This window comes from Lemur catta, chromosome 8 (assembly GCF_020740605.2).
Source record: "Lemur catta isolate mLemCat1 chromosome 8, mLemCat1.pri, whole genome shotgun sequence".
Taxonomy (NCBI): Eukaryota; Metazoa; Chordata; class Mammalia; order Primates; family Lemuridae; genus Lemur; species Lemur catta.
The window spans coordinates 15,834,553-15,850,266 of NC_059135.1; positions in this window are offsets into that span (position 1 = coordinate 15,834,553).

Here is a 15,714-nt window from a genome sequence, read left to right on the forward strand (position 1 = left end):
AAACATCAATTAAAAGGAAAAAGTGAAACATATAGAATTAGCCTAATTATTTCTTTGTTCTTTTACCTTTAGCAAGTTACTTTTCCTTAAAAGTCCTAATTTTCTCACCTGTACAATGGGTATAATATTACCTACCTTATAGAGTTGTTACAATTAAATAAGAAAATGCCTAGAAAATTGCTTAGATGTGTCCCCAACATATAATAAGCATTAAATGAATGTTAGGTACTATTACTAACCGAATGGTTAATGTGAAGTTAACCATTTGACTTATATCCATATTTTGCAAGAGTTAAATTTTCACAATGATTTGTGTCTTGTTCTTGCTGGTTTTTTTGTTGCTGTTTATTTGTTTGTTTCCTTCTTAGGGACTTTTTTGTGTTGTGTTACTCTTTTGTCTGAATCACGCTGATCTTTCCCTCAATTTGTTTCTCTCTGTGTGAGAAGAAATAGCCAGTAATTCAGGTGCCCCGTAATTCAGGGCTGGGTAACACACACATGTTGAGTCAGCAGGGACTCCAATTTAGAACCACATCAGCAAACATCATATTCTGTAAATATTTCAAAAATTGGTGGACGTGGCTATTTCCATTATTCTAAATTACCGTTATGTGTCCATTACTCAAATTTGTTTCCATTCACAAATAAGCTTTACGATGTTATTGTTGAAAAAAAGGAACCGTGATTCCAAATTTCTATATACATCAGTTTTAGTCATTCTCATTCCCATCAAGGTTTGGCAAGAGAAGAGGAGGTTTATAAATTGATGATAGGAGTAAATTATGCATAATCCCATAGGTCAGCAATGTCTTAAAGCATGTTGTAAACTAAAGGTCAAATCCCCAAAAGTCAAAGTTATTTACCAAAGGCAGCAATCTTATTTTACTTCCTTTAAGACCACAAATATACTTATTTCCCAAAAGGTCTTGCATATTTGCTTGTACTGTAAGTAGAATTGGAAATAAAGTTAACTTTGGTACTCTACTAATTGCAGACCACCCTGGTGCTTGAGTCAGGGCGGTCTCCTGCTCGTGCCACAAATATGCCCGGCCCGTTTCCATTTTCTTACGTTTACTCAAACTTTCTTCATCCTCTAACCTACTTCTCTCTGGGCTCAATTCTGGGGCCCGACAGTTTGTTAGCTCTGAGACCTTAGAAAATATATTTAATTTTCTCTAAACCTCAATGTCTTCATCTATAAAATGGGGACAAAAATAGTGTCTGTCTGAAATGGTTGTTACCATGATTAAATTAGACAGTGATTTAATTTTTTAGCCCAATTCCTGGCATTGACAGCATACATTTCATGGCCAAGGATATTGTTTCTGCTGCTATTCTGCCTGTTCTGTCCCATCTACCTATAAAGGCCCAGTTCTCAATGTACCTTTTCTGAATACTTTCATACTTTCTCCCTTCACTGTGTCTACTGTATGGGTTTTATTCAGCACTTGGTGTGTATGTGTATATATATATTTATACACACACACACACACACACACACACCATAAAGGCCTTCATTCTTATCATCTTTACATTGAGTAGGCTGAGGAGGAGGAAAAGGAAGGGTTGGTCTTGCTGTTTCATGGTAGCAGAGGCAGAAGAAATTCACATACAAGTGGACCCATGAAGTTCAAACCCACATTGTTCAAGAGTCAACTGTGTGTGTGTGTGTGTGTGTGTGTGTGTGTGTGTGTGTGTATGTTCTGGCCCACATGAGTAGTTCTGGCCCATGAGTTGTAGACACAAGTGGCACATCACTTTCAGGCTACCCCACTGAATCACAGGTGAGAGACACTCTTGAGCTTTTTCCCCAGCCCTAAGCATCAATCCTAGAAGCAATTGTTGAGACAAGGTCCGTATCAGCCTAGATCCTAAGTGACTACCTACAATAAGCAGAATCTGTACTACTCAACAATAAACATGAGTGAACTATAGATATATGCATTAACATGGATGAGACGCAAAAACATGTTAAGTGAAAGAAACTAGACAGAAAAGAGTATATTCTATATGACTACATTTATATGAAATTATGGAACAGACAAAACTAATCTATAGTGACAGGAATCAATCATGGCAGATCAGTGGCTGCACAGAGTAGAGGGCAAGGGGCATAAATCTACTGGAAAGAGACACCAGGAGAGTTTTTTGATGATGGCAATGATCTATGTATGCATTATGGTGGTTTGTCATAACTCATTGGATTGTACTTTTAAAATGAATGCAGTTCACTGTGTGTAAACTATACCTCAATAATGTTGATTAAAAAATGAACAAAACAGAACAAAGAGGCAGAATCTCCCTGATGATCTATGCTGGATTTGTAATTGAATTAGAAATAAATCTTCTTGTTTCAGGTTTCTGAGACAGAAAGGAGGCGATTTGTTACTGCAGCCTATCCTGACTAATATACACATATTGGTTTTATCTTCTTGACTAAAATGTAAACTCTCTATGGAGGAGCAAAGCCTTACCCTTCTTTATACCCATGGCTGCTGTCACATTCCTGGACACATAGCAAGTATCTTCTATTTGACCTGGGCCAACTTGATAGTTTCAATATCACAGCTGAGATCCACAAGGAGAAATGCTTCCAGACACCAGTTTCTAGTCATTAAGGTAGAAATGTGTTCAACTAAATAGTTTGCAAAAAAAAAAAATGCTTAAGTATTATCCTAAGTCCAACATTCCTAAAATATTGTTATCAGGAAAGAAGGTTTAGGAGTGGTAGGAGCAGTAGCAAAGAGAAGACTGTTAAGGTATCATTTGGTAAAATCAATTAGTCACGAGGACATCTGCCCAAGAAAATGACCATTTGCTGTTCTCTCAATGATATTTCTGACACCACTCAGTATACCTACAAAATAATTTTGCTCGTCCCAAAGAGACCCTGGGTTTCCTGGAACAAAAATCACACGACAATTATGGACAAAGTAGAGCAGTTCAGATAACCCAGAGAACAATCCACTTTGTTTTGCCAGATTATGTGTTAATGGTTGGCCTGGAAATGTCCAAACTTATCAAACACCAATCCTGATTGGAGGTAAGTCATACACTGAGACTTACTCGGGGAATTTAAGACATCTACAAACAAAGTCAGGGAGGGCTGACAGCCAGATGGGAGGAGACTGGGGATTACCCAAGAATGTTTCAAATTAAAAAATAAAAAAGCACACATAAATAAGGTTCTCCTCCAAAGTTTTCCACAGTCAGCTGATAACCAGAAACAACAGGCATATTTTTAAGAATACATGTCATCAGGCAGCATCTCAGACTGACTCAGAATCTCCTGGGACAAGGTAGAGGCTGAGCATACATTTTGTCAGTTGAGTCTGATGCTCGGTTAGGTCTGGGGACCTCACCTCTACTCTATTTTCCTAGAAAAGAATCACTCCTTCTGCAGCTGGGGATGCTTTGGGTCCCCAGGAGAAAATCAAGGTGCTGCCTGTCCTATAGAGAAAAGCACCTGGAAACCTGAGAGAATGAGGAGAGACATTGGGAGGGACTGTTGCAATTTTCCCTCTTGCCACTGGAGACCCAAGATCTAAGAGGAAGTGAGGGCTCCAAGGAAACCCGGGTGGTCCCAACTTAGGTTTTAATTACACAATTCTATTTCCAGGTGTTTTCTTGAGGGACAGAGCCTCCGTGTGGTTACTGACAAAACCCAGAGGCATTCTTGGGAGTGTTCAGCCTTCTGTGCTGTCATTTTACCTGCATCAAGAGAAAATTCAAGGCAATGTAAATCATGTATATCTTTTCTTTCAAAATCAGTGTAAATATTTCATAGACTGTACAGTAAATAATAAATACATTTGAAAAAGACAATATAAATATTTGATAGTTTGCAGAGCAACTGTTAAGCTTGGAATTATATACGAATGTTCAAAAAAATCCAATAAATTGTAAATTACATACAAATGGTTCAAAAGTGACCAAAACATAGTCATGGGTGCAGTTTTAAAAATCACTGTGTTGTTTCTTAGCCAAGGGAGTGTTAAATCAAGATGTCACAGTCTGTAACAGCCTGCTTGTGAATCATCTGAAATTTTGGTAACTCCCAAGCGCCTATGCCTTCTGATAATACTTGGCTTGCATCTTGAAATAATAAAAACGCCCTCTGCCTATGAAAGAAATGCGGGAATACCACACTACGCAGCTGCTGCTTTTAATGCAAAGAATTTCCAATCCTGCAAAGGTTGCTCCCACAGAAAGAGTGGATAATAAACATCAAATGCCTTTTGCAAAACCCAGCAGGTAAAAATTTCTCACATACATCATTGGGCCAAATTTTGAGCAGGAAGCTTCAAAGAGTTAAATGTTTTTCAGGTTATCAGAGACTTGTTTTATATTCATAAAATAATCAGTCTATCCTGCTGCTGACTAGGGGTTGTTAATCTGTTCAGTTTTCTCATTTCTTTGCTCTTTTACAATTACACGGAACTCCCCACAACCCACGCAGGTTCTTCTGTGTCCTCCTCCACTTCTGTTATTTCCTGCCACATATGCCCTTCAAGACTCAGTCCCAGGACTGCTCCCCTGGGCAATCGTTCTCACTGAACCTTGCATGTGCCTCTATTGTAGCATGTGTCCTAGAGAATTCAAACAGATGTTGATATTATTTATTCACTATTGTATCTCAGAACCTAAAAGAGTGCCTGGCATGTAGTCAGCTCCATAAATATTTATTGAATGAATGAATGGCTGTCTCACCTAGTGACCAAGGATGCTACTTTTATTCATCATGTCCTCTGGAGTCTGGTACAGTGTCTCAGATGGAGTAGGTGCCCAGTACATATATGTTGAGTGGATAAATAGACCTAATCAGGTAATGTGTCTGTATGTGGTAAAGGCACGTGCCCAGAAGAGAAAGAGGGAGAGATGAGAGAAGAAACAAGGGATGTGTCTAACTACAGCTTCACTCTTCTCTTTGAAAGACATTCCCAGGGAAAGGTTAATAAGTACATGCCTTTAAAAAAAGTATATGAGGGGGATAAAGTGTACGTTTTTTCAAAAATAAATCCCCATGAGTTAAAAAAAAAAGTTCTTGATTATGTTTATATGGTATCTATATAGTCTTCTAAGAAGCTTAAAGCACAGCCACATTAGCACATTAGATATTGCATCAAACCACCCCTGTGCAGTTGGTTGATGGATATTCCCCTTGGAGGAAGCAAAGGCAAATTAAAGGAAAAGTTCTAATGACTTGTCCAGAGGCACACAAAGATGCAACAATGAATCCAGTTTCCTCCCCACAGCTCTTTAGAGAACATCACTCAGAAAGTTCAGATGGGTTGTCTGGTATTAAGAAGCTCCAGCTGTCTGTAATCTACCAATCAACAAAAGCTCATAGAGCTTGAACATCACCTAGGACTTTGACAGGGAGGGGCACACAAAGAAAAATAATATGGTCCCTGGCCTCATGGAGTGAAGAATCTAATTGATTAATAGAATAGTAGGCTAAGAGAAGAATCTGGATAAGAAAAATCTAGTTGAAAAGACAAGCACTCGGGAAACACTTAAATCCCAACGCATAGCATTAAATGGCAGGTGCAGTTAAATGAAAGAATAATGTATCATTTAGCTTTCTTTTGCTGCATGGAACAGTGACTGAAGAAGAAAAGAATTTTCGTGGAAGCATATGGAGAGTTAGAGAACAGAGAAGGCTGAGGAGGCAGGAAGTTCTAAAATGAATGAACAATGTCTTCCATGATTCTGTTCAAGATTCAAAGTCTTGGGAAAAAGAGTCAAATTGGTTGGTCCCGTTGGCCATATTGGGGCAGTAACAGGAAGAAGCCCCTGTGGACTTCTCAGCCTCCCACATCGGAGGGCAGAGCCTCTTGCTTTATTGTTCCTCTGTGACTCCACCCAAAAGGGCGCTGAGGTGCTGTCAGCAGGGAGGAATGCATGAAGGGCTGCCAGAGGATGGCAAAGGCTCTTTACCAACAATTCCTGTGAAAGGAATTCAGCAGAGGGAAAAATCCCCAAACATGAATCAGGGAAGAATCTGGGGGAAGTGGGATTTAAGGTTGGTAGGAGTATTCCCAGCACTCAATTAGGTGAAGCAAGATGAAAACTAGTGACTAAAGCACCCAGAGGTGGGGCTAGGACAATAGATATTACTGTGAAAAAGTAAACAAAGTCCATCGGACTTAAATAATAATAATAATAAATACAATTTTAAAAAACCACACGTTTATTTGGTTGCCAGGCAAGTGAACACGTACCAATGAAGAAATGCACCTAATTATCTGAGAAGTAAAACTTGGGGTTTTCAAGTTGTATATTCCTTATGTGAAATGCTTGGGACTAGAACTGTTTCAAATTTTGGATGATTTTGGATTTTGGGGATATTTGCATTAGACTTGTCGGTTGAGCATCCAAAATCCAAATATCCAAAATCCTAAATGCTCCACTGGGCATTTCCTTTGAACATCATGTTGGTGCTCTGAAAGATTTTGATTTTGGAGCATTTTGGATTTGGGATGCTCAGCCTGTGCTAGCAAATGGGTTGATAGTGGTTATGTCAAACTAATTCTCTGGACAATGTGGAATGAGATGATAGATCTGTGCAGTGTGCACAATTATTCCAACACATTCTATTCGTGGGTAAAGAAAGTTTTTGTTTAGGTTCAGTTAGGGTGGGCATAAGGGAGTCACTCAGGTTCATAGTTCTTTAATTGTTTTAGTTAGTTGTAATAAAACACAGCACTTGGTTTTGATATCTCTTGGGCAAGAGGAAAATTCTCCTTTTAGAGCACTTGGCTACAGTTAAATCACATATTATAATAATAATGCTTTATATGTGTGCAATGCTTTAATGTTTACCAATCTTTCAAAAATGTTAAGACAATTGAACCTCGCAAAACTTCTATGCCATATCTATGACCTGTTTCTACTTTCATTTTACAAAAAAGAACCAAGATCACAGAGGTAAATGATTCGCCCAAGACAAAAGTTAGGGTCAGCCAACTGACTCTGTATTTCTTTTTCCAAGTCATGCTTAATAAAGAGTCAGCAAAATGCTGTACCATGTATAAATTTTAGTAATCCATGCTTTCCTAAGATCCAGAATGAATTAAACAATATAACAAATGTTTATAACTTTTTAAGGGTAATGATGAAATTCCTCTGATTAAAAAAAAAAAAAGGAAAAACCAACTGTTTCGATGGGAGAAAGACCCATAGAGAGCATGTGTCATCAGTTAACAAATATTTACTTGATCTTTTACTTTGTGCAAACTCTCCTTTAAGACAAGCCAGGCCCACAGCCGTGAACCTAGAAAATGTCATCAGAGTTGGACCAGATGGAGAAATGAGGAAGAAGCATGATTGGCTTGTGACCAGAATTTTAATGGTGAGGGATTCAAAGGATTTCATGGAGGGCAAAGCTGGAAACTAGAAGGAAGGAAGCAACTGAACCAAAGCTTCTCTGAAGAAGCCGAAATGGCAGAAAGAAATTAGAGAGTATCCAGACTGGAGTCAGAAGCCTCTACAAGGACTATGGGGAAGAGGCTTTTGGAGGTAGGGAGTTTCCCAAGCCTTGCTGTAAAGCATGGAGAGCCTCACCCCAGGGCAGGGAGAGAAATGTTAAGGAAGGAGGCTGAGCAGGTTCCCCGATCTGGGTGAAAGGGACACAGAAGAAAGCCCAAGAAATAGTCTTCCTCAAAGAGCTCCAAATTGAGCTAGAAAGATAAAACATAAACACTTTAATAGCACAGGACAGGAAACTGATAACAAACAAAAGAAGTAAATATGAGACACAGAAGGTCAGAGAAGGAAAAGACCATTCTAGGTCAGAAAAGCCTCTGGAAATCTCATCAAGAAATGATACAGACCTCAAGAAATGTGCTTGTGGCCCACATTCTCGCCAATTTGCTTTGCAATATAATAATCCCAGACTTAAAAACTCACTTCTCAATTTATCACTCTCGGGGAGTGTAGCCCTTCTCCCTGTTATTTATTTTTTCAATTCCTACACGGGATGATTTCTCTGAAAGCTAGCCACAGTATCAGATGGGGATGCCTGTGTTTTACGGAACTTCAACAGACTAGTGTTGAGTGCCTCTGCTCTGTGCTTGGCACTGGACAATGTGCTGGAGTTATGGAAATTAATAAGGTGCAGGTCCCTATCCTCAGGAAACCTAGAGTTTATTCAGGAAATACAGACACATAAACAGATGCTTTATGTGGAAAAGTCTATAAAAAGCATCAGTATAAAATCTAAGAGCAATGAGTTCTATCATTAGAAAGAAAAATTATTTTTCATTCGTCTATTCAACAAATGTTTGAATGTTGACCAAGTGCTCAGCACTGTGATGAACAGCAGGAATCCCTACGCAATAAGCCAGAATTGCATCCTCTGGAATAGTTTGTATTTTAAGTTGGGGAAGAAGTCCATCTGAGTGGGAAACAAAAAAGGACAATTTGGTCGTTCTGAGACTCTAGCACGGAAAGGATAAAGAGTTGTTGCAGAATGGATCTAATTTGGTTTCCCTGTGATGAAGGACTTATCGATACATAACCTATCCCTTCCAAACCATACAAGGTCCTTTTAGGAATTTGCCATGAGCAAAAGTAACAATCCAAATACCTGTTATTTAAACAAGAATTCCTGTGTTACTCATCAAAAGGAGCACCTGTTACGGCAGGAACGGTCTATGCACACGCAGAGAGGGGGCCCGATTCCAGGTGGCACCAGCCCTGCCTTGCACCACTAGTACACCTTCTGATTCAGGCCAAGGGGGAGCCAGCTTGAGGGTCTACAGCTCCTCACCCAAAAAACTGCTCCAGGGTCTTAGCCTGTGCCAGACTCACAAAGTTTCTGAAGAACTGGAAGATCACCACTCAGAATCATCTCGGGCCACTGATTACTACCTACCCCATAGGGTCGTTGGGAGAATTACATGAGTTAATAAATCACAGGTTTAGAACAGGAAGTATCATGTAAGTAATAGTTATTATTATTGTTGTTATTCAGTAGTCAGTCAAAATATGTCATACAATAGCTTTTCAAATTACTAGCAAGCAAGGAGAGAATGGGGAAATCAGTTCAATAACCGGCCAAGAGACATAGGGAAAGTGTGCAGTTGGCTGCAAAATTCCAATTTTTAAAATATCTTCTTCCCCCTGCTGGTTATAAAAGCAGAGTGGCCATGGCCGCCTGGTTGTTAGGAATGGCAGATGCTGTGTGTGTAGGTACTTGTGCATGTGTATGGGTGGGTGCCACATATGTGTGCATGTGCATCAACTACAACTACAAAAGCCTCCTTCAAGCTTCTTTGTAAATATAATGGGTGGTGGGTTTTTTTTTGTTTTCTACAAAATGTATGTCAAGAAATTCACATCTTCATTTCTCCCATGCATGCTAATCTTCAGCTGGGTCTTCCATATTCCCCTTTTATTCTAAAACTCTAAAATTGAGATGACATTTTGGATGTGTCTTCTAATATTATATATTTCCCTTTTCAATAATCTGATCTCTCTCCAAAACTATCCCATTATTATTGCCTAAAAAAGGGAAAGAGCATGAACTCCTGGGCAAAGCGAAGGCCATGACAGAGGGTAGCTCTTGTTAATACAAAGGGAAAACATCACGCTCTTCCAGAGTCAAGGAGAAGAACCTGAGGGGTAGAAGAGAAAGGGTGAGGCAAGAGGTCAGACCCAGGTGTCTCTGCTCTCACTCCCACCATGGACTTAAACCTTGGCATGAGAAGGAAGTTCTGGGAGCTCCCAGACTGGTTTGGGTGATCCCCAAAGGGGAGGAACCTGCTTCTTGCTATTCAAGGCATGCACCACAGAAAACATGAGCTTCCTTGAAAAGGTAAAGTTTGGGTATGCAGCCAAATAGATGAGATAGATATCTAGGCAGCTCTCAGGGCTGAGTGTGGCATCTGGGAGCCCAGAAATCTCACCAAGCCCTGTCAGCAAGGAGTGCTATGGGGACTGATGGGCAAGAAAGAGATTATTGAGTTTGTACATAAGGACTGTCTTCAGCAACAGGGGCCAACACGATGCCCCCAAACCAGGTGAGTTCAGCTACACTCAGAAGGCTCTAGCACAGAATGTCAGTGACCAGAAGGAACAAAGGACCTCTCAGAAAAATCCAACAGGCCAGGCTTGGTGGCTCACGCCTGTAATCCTAGCACTCTGGGAAGCCGAGGCAGGTGGATCGCTCGAGGTCAGGAGTTTGAGACCAACCTGAGCAAGAGCGAGACCCTGTCTCTACTAAAAATAGCAAGAAAATTATATGGACAACTAAAAATATATACAGAAAAAATTAGCTGGGCATGGTGGCGCATGCCCGTAGTCCCAGCTATCGGGAGGCTGAGGCAGTAGGATCGCTTAAGCCCAGGAGTTTGAGGTTGCTGTGAGCTAGGCTGACGCCACAGCACTCACTCTAGCCCGGGCAACAGAGCGAGACTCTGTCTCAAAACAAAAAAAAAAAAAAAGAAGAAGAATCCAACAAGGACCCAGCAATATCCACCACACACTCTTCACCCTCCATAGCTAACACAAACTTCTTTCACTGTGTGCCATTGGGAAGAAGGAGGGATAGAGGAGATCTCTTAAAAGGAAGAAAATTGCTCTGATTGGAAGTTTGAGCTTTCAAATAACTATTTGAAAAAAACTAATAGAAATGCCACAGTTTGAGTCATCTTTAACTGATGAGATCATGTTCCTCCATGTTTCTCCCACCATCAACACAACTAAAGAGTTCAGAGCAAGATGAGACTCACTACAGAAAATAAAGTTGCATGTTTTACATATCTGGCTAAAAGACCATGTGTACATAGCCCAAAGGGCTTCCAGATTTTTCTGGGACAGCCAGGATGATTTATAAATAGTTTATCCCATTGTCCCTCTAACCTTGATTTTCATTTTAAAAACAGAAAGTATTGTTGAAACAGTATTGTCATGTCAGAAATGGTTAATTTTTTTAAGGAAAGAATTATTATCTGCTCTTCTCAACTAAAAGGAAGTAATACTAAGCATGCAGAAAACATAAAATGTAGGCTTCTCACAGCAAGTGAAACTTCTCTTCCAACAAAAGGTTACTCCCACTTGCTTTGGAGAAAGGAAGTTTTTCTTTTGGTCTTTTTTCAAATAACAAGAAACTCTGCTATACACTATTCCCAACTTACGAAGAGAAGGCGAGTGCCCAATGTAAATATTACAGCAAAAGAAAACCAGAAGGAAAGAAAATTATTACAGGATTAAAAATTAAAATGCCCACAAAGACTAAGAGAGCAGATCAGGTCTTAAAATGGAATTCTGGGTCCAAAGAGAGCTTACTGAAGAGCTCCATTGCTTTACTAGACAAAGTCTACACGATCCATGCTTCTCCCTCCTCAATTTTTTCCCAAGTTCCAGAGAAGCCTGGCTTTTTTTCCAGCCTGGGAATAAGTCTACTTTACAATAGTACACAATTCTAGAGATGAGGCCCTCAGGTCAGCATGCGAACCTGAAATTACCATCGTAAAAAATAAAAAATAAAAAACATATGATAAAAGATAATTTTCTCTTTAATGCAAAATAAAGCAAAGGTGTTATTTTACATTTTCAAAACCAAAGAGCAAATATTTTTAATTATAACATGCAATTTTAATGAGGTTTTAGTAATGCAAGTACACGCACTGCTGGTAGCCTACGACCTTTTGGTAAGCAATAGGATAATAGAGCCATTGAGATGTTCCCAGACTCTGACTAGCAACACTATTATCCAAATTCTGAGAATTAGCCTTAAAAAAAGAATACAGAAAAAGCAAATGGCTATGTGCACAAAGGTATTTACTGTAGTCTTTTCTATCCTGCCAAAACAAAGAAAGAAAAACTCCAAAACTGGAAACAACTAAATGTCCAAAATAGGTTTATGATACATTAACGTAACATAATATTCTGCTCCCTTGAAATTACTTATAATGCAAATTATATGAAAACATGGGGCTACATTTATTATATAATGTTAAATGGAAAAATTGGATATCAATATGTACCTACCTTCTGTCAAAAGATGTGAAAATATTTGTATGAAATATGCAAATAATAAATATCATTTTATTCAGATAACAAGATTCTGTTGTTTTCTTATTTAAAATTCCTTACTATTATTTTTGTGGTTTTAATAAACAAATTATTCTGTCTCTTCAAATGTGTATTTTTTTAAGAAAGTCCTTTCAAAAAGCAGTGTGGCTCTGATATAAATCCAGATGGCAAAATGACAATGTATTTAAAGAATTGTCTTTCAACTGTAGACAATTTAGAGATTAAGAAGGAAAGGGGGGTAAATGCTCGGAGTGAAGAATATTGTCTAGAGGCCTGTTTCACCAATATCCATTTCTTCAGTGTGGAGTTTCTTGACTTAGGGAAGCCAGGTGGTAAAATTTTTGTATCTTGTTCCACTTTTTCCTTTCTGAAGGTTTCATTCTTTTAACCATGGCAAATGAGAGATTAAAAAAATAAAAAATAAAGAACTCTCACTAGTCGTTGACTCTAACAGAACTGACTGCTGCCAACTCTGAGAAGAAAAGAAAACAGCAGCTTTGACCAGAGTTAGCAACTAAATAAGATTCTCACATCTAAGAAATTAATGCCCTCACCAAAAGTACCCATAGGAGCTTTTAAAATCAAAGCTAAAAGTGACTTGTGGGTAGCCATGCATTGGACAGAGCCCAGTATTTGAAGGTTAAAGTGTTTTCTAAGGAGAGAATGGGAACCAAACTCAATTAAGGAGAGATGGATAGTAAATTGAATTTAATGCTCAGAGGTGCATTATACTGGCGAGTTGTACTTCTTCAAACAGTCAGCACCAAACCAGGCATCAGAAGACTGGGTGCTAATCACTGCTCTTCCACTGACCACTCTATGGCCTCAGAGAGGAAAAATCACAACTTCGCTTGTGTTCATCTTTGTTTCATCTGAAAATTGAAGGAGTTAGGTTGGATTACCCAGGTCTGTGCATAGGACGGATCTGCTACTGGTGGAACTGCTTAGGAGGCTGGCACTAGATGTTTGGGAGGCTGTAGATCATGTTGAGAAGGGTTGTCATCATTGAATGGGTATTTCACAGAGGTTAGGTCTCCATTGCTAATGCTTTCCTGCCCAAAACCACCAGAAATGCACCTTTATTCCACAAGTTCAGTCTTATTGGCTCATTGCAATGAAGGAGACACCACGCTATGGAAAACCATGAAACGGGTGTCTCAGTGAGAGGGTTTTAGAATGACCTAGTGTTAGGATTTGGGCTTGCTAAGTAATTTAAATAAAAACTTGAGGAAGCATGCTTTTGTTTTGAATAGGGTGCTAGCAGAAATAAGACAATTTTATCGGTGGGTATCTTAATAATTTTTTTCTAATAGACAGGACAAACATGGTGAAGCTAAACTGTAATTGGCAAAGAAGCAGCAATCACTCATATTAGCCCAGAAAGGGGAATGTTTGTTCATTTGGGTTTGAACAGTATTCTTGGTTTTGACTACATTCAGACATATTTACAGGATGGCTTTGTTTTTATTTTGTTCCGTCCATGACCAGAAACAAGTATTATCTAACTATACTCAGAGAGAAGTATTGTCTAATACTGGTATTCTGTGAAATTGTTTGTCCAACAGAACTCCATGGTCCAGCTGTTACAGCCAGACAGCTCCAAGCTGACAGCAGTCCAGGGCTGCACTTTTCTTTCTCACCATGAAGAAAATAATTAACTCCAGGGGTAAGTAATTAGTTCAGAAGCCAGAAAAGTAGACCCCAGGCTGGAAACTATTGAAAGGTAGTCAATCCATAAAGCTGAAGCTCTAAGAAAATGAGCCAGAAAATAAGTAAAAGGTATTGACTTGGAAAAAAAAAAAAAAAGGCAAATGTATGAGCAGGTGACACAGGATAGCTGTGGCACTAACTCCTGAAATACTGAACGTCCACCAGGCTGCTCCATTTATGCACAGGGCCTGAGAGTTCATTGCTAGGGCCGATTTCTAAAGTAATTAAGCTTAGTCAAACATAATAATTGCTCAAGTATTTCTCAGCTCTACAATTTCATGAAACTTTGCTCCAAATGGTACTTTATCTTAAACACAAAATTAATTTGTGTTTGAAATCATAGATGTTGGTCTATTTTAATAGTTTATTTTATTAAAATGGAATTTACATGATGTGCTCTATTCAGTCTCTCCATTGTCTATGCACGGACGGGGGGACCACTATTTACCTTTTGCAAGCTATCCAAAGTATAAAAATAATATTTAAAAGGAAATAAGTTTATACAGGTGGGAAGAATATGCATTTTATATTCTATGGAACCTTCCTGGTTTCAGAGAGAAAGTCCCACCTCTCCAATAGCATATCTGTGCATATCAGAAGATGTACTCAGATTTTTTTTCGAATATCAAAAAACTTGTTTTGCCAATGCAGATCTATTTAGTGATGCTAAGATTCACAGTCGTAATAGTTAATTGGTTACACATTCTGGTAAGCATCTGTAAGATAGGAGTTTGGATAACAACTAAAAAGTGTTTGAACAGCACATGCTGTGGCACAAAACCTCACCACCAGCACATCTCTGGATCTCCTGGGGTGTAAGCTTAGAATACAATGATATTAGACACCACACAGGGCTATCAGTATCCTAGGAAGCCCCCAAACAATTTTTGGAAGTTGCAGCAGTATTCATGGGCTGCAAAATGACAGAATAGAGATGGCGTTAGTTCCAGCAATTAACTTTGCAGCACTGGGGGTTTCCTGCCCCCGCAGAGGGCATCAATAATTCAGTTCCTCAAGGGAAAGTCTCACTGCTGCTTGGGTGGATCTGAGACCTTTGGCAGATGGAGAAGTATTTGAATATACAAAATCAGGAAAATAAAAACAATAAAGGAAAGGCAATTTGCTAAATGAAATCTACACAAACTGAACTGCCTGTAACAGTTCATCAAAACCTATGAAGATCACCCAGAAGGTTTTTAGCCACCTCCACAACCCCGACAGATTCTGAAATACCCAATACCCTCTTTTCTAAAAAGTTCCCCTCTTGACAAGATGTACCATAAGAAGTAAATACAAATATACTTGACCCCTCATTTCAGCCTGTTTCCTGGTCTCCACTTTTTTTCCTCCTATTTTTTTTTAATTTCAGAATATTACGGGGGTACAAATGTTTAGGTTACATATATTGCCTTTGCCCCGCCTGAGTCAGAGCTTCAAGTGTGTCCATCCTCCAGACAGTGCCCACTGCACCCATTAGGTGTGAATATACCCATCCCCTTCTCTCTCCCTACCTGCCCGACACCTGATGAATGTTACTACCATATGTGCACATAAGTGTGGATCAATAATACCAATTTGATGGTGAGTACATGTGGTGCTTGTTTTTCCATTCTTGTGATACTTCATTTAGTACAATGGGCTCCAGCTCCATCCAGGACAATACAAGAGGTGCTGGATCACCATTGTTTTTTGTGGCTTAGTAGTACACCATGGTCTCCACTTTAAGGGGTATGTGTGTGTGTGTTTGTACATTCGTATTACATATACATATACACACATGCACACATATATGTATTTATTTATTTATAATTTTACACCCATTCTAATTTTTAATCTGATATCGTAACAAAAGAATATGTTTCCCCTCACAGGGAAAACCTTCATAAGCCCTTTTCTGAGCAAAGTTTTAGAGGAAAGAAGAAATCACGCAATTATGGACCTGCTAGACTTTCTTAGGATCCA